Source organism: Muscardinus avellanarius (assembly GCF_963383645.1).
Source record: "Muscardinus avellanarius genome assembly, chromosome: 9".
NCBI lineage: Eukaryota > Metazoa > Chordata > Mammalia > Rodentia > Gliridae > Muscardinus > Muscardinus avellanarius.
Genome location: NC_137795.1, coordinates 31059338 through 31065337, shown reverse-complemented (window position 1 = coordinate 31065337; position 6000 = coordinate 31059338).

The window sequence follows — 6000 nt, the reverse complement described above, 5'->3', positions numbered from 1 at the left end:
GACTGGTGAAGTTGAGAAACTCAGGCCTAGATCTGGTCCATTCTGTAAGCTACTTAGCTCTCACCCATGGCCTTCTTCACAAGCATGTACACAGGGTTCTCCAACCAGAAGGTAAATAAGCAGTATGTGTGAGGAATAGAGGGGAGGGTTAGAATGTCAGGATTATCCACAAGTATTTTTAACCTATACTTAAACAAATACTAGGGCTGAATGCCTGTGCCTCTCCAAACCCAACGTGTTGAAACCTAATTCCCAGTGTGATAATATTGATAGGCAAGGCCTTTGGAAAGTGGTAGAGTCATGAGGGCTCCCATGAATGGGATAGTGCCATTTTAAAAGATGTTTGAGGAGACTCTTTTCTTTGGCTTCCTACCATGTACACACATAGCCAGAAGGTGCCATCTATGAGAAAGGGGCTGTCACCAGAAATGGCATCTGCTAATACTTGATCCTGCACTCCCAGCCTCAAGAACTGTGAGCATCAAATTTCTGTTGTTTCTTAATTACTCAGTTCAAGTGTTTCTGTTACAACAGCAGGAAAGGACTAAGACAACATATTAGCCTGGCATTCAAACATGGCTACAAATTAAAATAACTTTTCTCTTTACCCCAAAATACTAATACTAAATGCCCATCCTGAGAGATTATAATTTTAAGGGCACTGGATGCTAGTATTTATTGTTACTGTTATTATTGTTATTATTATTATTATTATTATTATTATTATTATTATTACCATGATATGGTACTGGAATTTGAAAGCCCCAGTTTGAAGGAGATTTCTACCTTTGAACTACACCTTCACGAATTTTCATTTTTTTTTTTTTTGAAGCAGATCTCCCTAAGTTGCTGAGGGTCTTGCTAAATTGCTGAGGCTGGCCTTGAACCTGCCATTCTTCTGCCTCAGTCTCTGAAATATCAAGATTACAGGCATGTACCACAACACGCAGTTGGGTACCAGTATTCCTTAAAAGTTCTAATTAATGTAACCCTAATGTGTAACACACACAAGAACTAGAGGCATTTGCCTCTTTGCCTGGAGATTGTGGTTTCTAACTTAAAAGAGGAGCACTGAGGAATCCAGAAGGTAAAATCAGAAATCCAACTGATTTTGATCCCTTTCCCGTTTCCCACGGAGGGCCTTTGATCTACCTGTTCCTTTGCATGGAGCCAGCCATATTCTGGCAAGAAAAAGATGTGGGCTAGAGTTGCCCTTCATTCTTCTGCACTTGTTAAGTTAAACAAGTAGGCATCATCATCCAGGGAATGCTGAACAATGGGTCCAGTCTGCCGTGTACCTCTCACCAATAAAATCATCCCTCCTGACTAGATTGTTCATTAATTACCTAAGAAGTATGTAAAAACATCAGTATTTTGAAGATATTAATACCTGAATGCCAAGCTAAATCAAATAATTTATATGACTTACATAGTTCAAAAGGATGATAAAAATTGCCGATAGTGTGCCACTCAGTGGAAGCTCAGTTCATCTCCCTCTAAACAGGGCAGACCTTGTCCCCTCCCAATATACTGCTCTGACATCTGCCTCAGATGCTAAGCAGATGAAAGTCTGCTCATTAAAAAAGAAATGATGGGCTGGGAGGGGAAAAATATGAAATAGCCTATTATTATAACAATTACCTCAGCAAAAATATGTTATTTCATCATGACAATGAGCTTTTCTGAACATGTTATTATTACATTGCACTTGTGGTAAAAAGAAAAAAAAATCAAAACTATGTTTTTCTTTTCAAAATGCATTCATCAAAGGAAAATACCAATTTAATTTAATAGCTTCTCAATGATTATTAAGTTACAATTTTTCTGTCTTCAACGCTTTCTCACTAAAGTCAAAATAAAATCTTTCATGTCACAGTTAGCTCACTGACATCTAAAATAATTTTGAGTACTAACTGACCAGTATATGTGCCTATATCTTTTAGACATCAGTCATGACTATGGGTTTTTGAGTCAGATTGCCTGGGCTTAAGTCCTAAGTCCACCACTTACAATGTAGTCTTGGACAGTTATTTTTATCTCTTGTGACTCAGTTTTCTCTTCTGAAAAATGGTGATAATAATACTGACATAATAATTGTCTTTGAAAAATAAAAGATAAAATGAATAGAAAGTGCTTGGCATAGTCCCTGTCACATAAGATATACTTAGTGAATGAATATATTTTTATTCCCAAATCTGTAATAACAATTCATACTTCTTTTTAAAGCTTCTGACCTATACTTCCAACTGCCTTCTGGATATCTCCATCTGAAATTATCTTCCCTCGTGTATATTACTTTTCCTCCAATACTCTTTGACTAATAATAATTTGGGCGATATCAAGTAGATATACTAGGGTAGGCCCAAGTTTGTGAATTAGAAATAGTTGTCATAATCGAATTCAGTGAAATTTATTCACTCACAGGTCCGTTTTCTCTCAGAATGATAATTCAATAAACACCTTCTGAAAATGAGGAAAAAATCAGTTTTACACAGCTGAAATGGGCATAATATATTTCTAACTGAACATCAAGAAAAAGAAAGTTCTTAACTTGTATGGTGACACACACCTGTAATAGCAACACTTGCAAGGATGAGCTAGTAGGATTGCAGGTTTGAGGCCCACACTGTAACTAAGCAAGACTCTGTTTCAAAATAAAATAGGGTTGGAGGTATGTGGCTCAGAGGAAGAACATCCCTGGGTTCAATCAGTACCATAAAGAGAGAGGGTGGGGAGAAAGAGAGAGGAAAAGAAAAAAGTTCTCAATTAAAGGGTATTTTCAATTGTAAAGTAAATCCAATTTAATGGAAAAGAAGCTGTTACAATTTGAAACCTCTTCCTATATGTCAAATAAAACACAGAATAAATGCAATGGAAGGTGGTAAGGGCTAAAACACTGCACAGGTTAACAGGTAATATATTTTGGCAAATGGAATTATGATAGAGAACTAGAATTTTTAGCCATGCCATATTCCACTGGCCATAATGTAGTTCCTACTAAGCTAATATTAAATATTTATTTGATCTTAAGGAAATAAGGAGTTAGAGATTGGACACTGCTCCCATTGTCCATGAATCATTAATGCAGGGATCACAAATCTAAATGCTCACAGGACTTGGGCATATAACACATACAAATGAACCCAGGCATATGGATAATAATAACATGATCAGAGTGAAAAATGACAACTGATACTTGAGAGGATAATAGAGAATGGTGAAGACTGTGGAAAATAGAGAAATCTGGGTCCTTTTTTTTAAAATGTAAAAAAGATATTTAGCTTCAGCTCATTGTCTTAGAAAAAAGTCAGTATAATTTTTACATTTCTTGTGCTAACTTTGTTGGGATAGAAAATTGGGAATGAATCTCTGATCCAGATGTACTACTTTTTAGTATCTTTCCAGTGTTTGAAACCAGAGAACTATAGTAATATGTGCATACTCATGTTCAAAGCAACACAATTCACAATAGCCAAATCATGGAACAAACATAGGTCTCCATTAACAGATGAATTACAAAATTTTGAGAAATACACACAATGGAATTCTACTCAGCAATAAAGGAGAACAAAATTATGTCACTTGCAAGAAAATGGGAGGATGTGGAGAATATTTTGTTAAGTGAAATTAGCCAATCACAGAAAGTAAACGGTTATATGTTTTCTCTAATATGAGCATCTAGGGAGTTACTAGAGGGACTCCAGGTAATGGAGGAGAAACCTCAGTGGAGCCAGGGAGAGAAGAGGAGGAGGAAGATTGAGGTTCATTAATGGAAATACTACCATTGACTATGTGTACATTTCAGTCCTCTGTACTGGCAAGAGGAGAGATAGGCATGGGGGGGCGCCAGGTGCTGTGTGCATGTGTGTCATTATCAGCCTGATGTACATTATGATGTGAGCTTATAATGTACCAATAAAAGTACATTAAAATAAATAAAAAATTATTAAAACAATAAAATCGGGGTGGAGGTGTAGCTCAGAAATAGAACTACCCTGGGCTCAATCCCTAGTACTACAAAAAACTAACTAAATAAATAAAACAAAATCAAAATCTTGACTAACAATAAATAAAAGGGAGAAAACAGGTCTTGCCAAGAACACAGACTATGAAAAGTCAAGTGAAAGTGGTAGCAGCAAGCCAGGACGCCTTGGGCGGAGCATCGGTAGGTGGGGTTGGGAAAGGGTAGGGGAATTCATAGAAAAGGTCACTGGGAATATGATTTGGATCAAAATGTCCAAGGTTTCATTATTGGTGCTAAATGTCCCTTTTATGGCCTGGGAGGGAGGTTGGGGAATGGCACACAATAAGCCACAGGAGGGTTTAAGGAAAGGATAACAGTTTTAGATTGGAGTTTCAGAAGGGAAGCTCTTCATGACATGTGGAGAAGGGCTGGCTAGGAGTTCCAGAGAAGGGCAAGAAAGCCTGTGCTAAGGAGACTTATCGTGGAGATTGCAAACACCTCACTAAGGTAGAATTTATATAAATAACAAACTAGTCATACTCAGAGGTACCCAAAAGGAATGAACAATCAAAGGAAACCAAGGGAAAAACCATGACACATTTCTGACATCTCACGGTGTTCTGCAAGGTGGAGAAAGGAAATCTCAACAAGACTGATTCAAACACCCAGGTCAGCTGTGTTCCCCACTGAGAAGAGGGAGAGGCCCGTAGACACAAGGATCATGTCCCGGTACTGGCGCCTCTGGTACTGCTGCCACTTTTCCTGCTGAAGTCCACGGCTACATCTTCACATAACACCCATCTCTGTAACGACACACCCCAACTCACCATATAATTACTTATTGATCATTGGTGAATGGAGAAGTTACTTATAAGTATATGTTTTTAATGATTTTCACCATGATGTACCATTAGACTTCCCACCCAATATTATTTCATATCTTGTTTGGGGGGAATAAAAGATTTCTATTACTGTCCTGCTATCTATTACTTAATATGCTCACTCATCCACGTTTTGTTTTCCAAAACGGAAGTCAGAAATGAATTTTCTCTTCTATTCATCTAACCAGGAATAAACCGTATAATATTTGTTAAGCAACTATATACGGGGCTGCAGTTTTACGGAGTCCTGGGGACTCAACAAAGAATTACATAAGCTTGTACTCTTCTAGAAATTAGAAGGATTGGAAAACAAGAAACTTAACGAAAATGGAAACATCGCAGGAATATATACAGAGCGTGGTGTAGGGAGGAACAAACCAAAGAGTAGCACTCCTGCTACTTGAAGTTGAAAATTTTGATGAAAAATGTGAAGAAAAACTATTCTCCAGAAAATAATACAAGTTAAGGTGGAGAGGTTAGAAAATTCATGGGGAATTCAGGGAGCAACAGGTAACTCTGTGTAAGAGAAGAGGCGACTAACTGTAAGATGTTCAGTGGTTATCATCCAAATTCCAAGAATATGGGCTGGGACGGCTTTGATTATGAAATGCATATGGATTTTTAATTGTGATTAATGGATTGCCATTTAAGTATTTTAAGTGCAAGAATGAGATGACCATATTTATACTTCATAAAGATGCTCTTTTCTATAAGAACAAATTTGAGGTTAATTAGTTTTTGGTGGAAAGATCTTCATTACAGAAGGGCTACAGATGGCAAATGCTGTAACAGACCAGGGTTGCCCAGCATATGCCTCTTTTATACAGGAAAAACAATATCTAGGGTACACTGAAAAATGCTGACAATCTTTTCTGCTACTTTAGATTGGAAAGGGTTCTACTAACAACAACAAAAAGATGTTTCCATCTTTTGTTGCAAATGCACATCTTTAGATATTTCTTATATTTCTGAATTCTTTTCTTTTTTTCTGTACTGGGGATGGAACCCAGAGTCATTCTACCTCCAAGCTACACTCTCAACTCTCAGCCCTATTTTTTAGTCTTTTTATTTTTTTGAAACAGGGTCTCACTGAGTTGCAAAGGTCCTCCCCAGGTAGCTGAGGCTGTCCGCGAACTATGATCCTCTGGTCTCTGT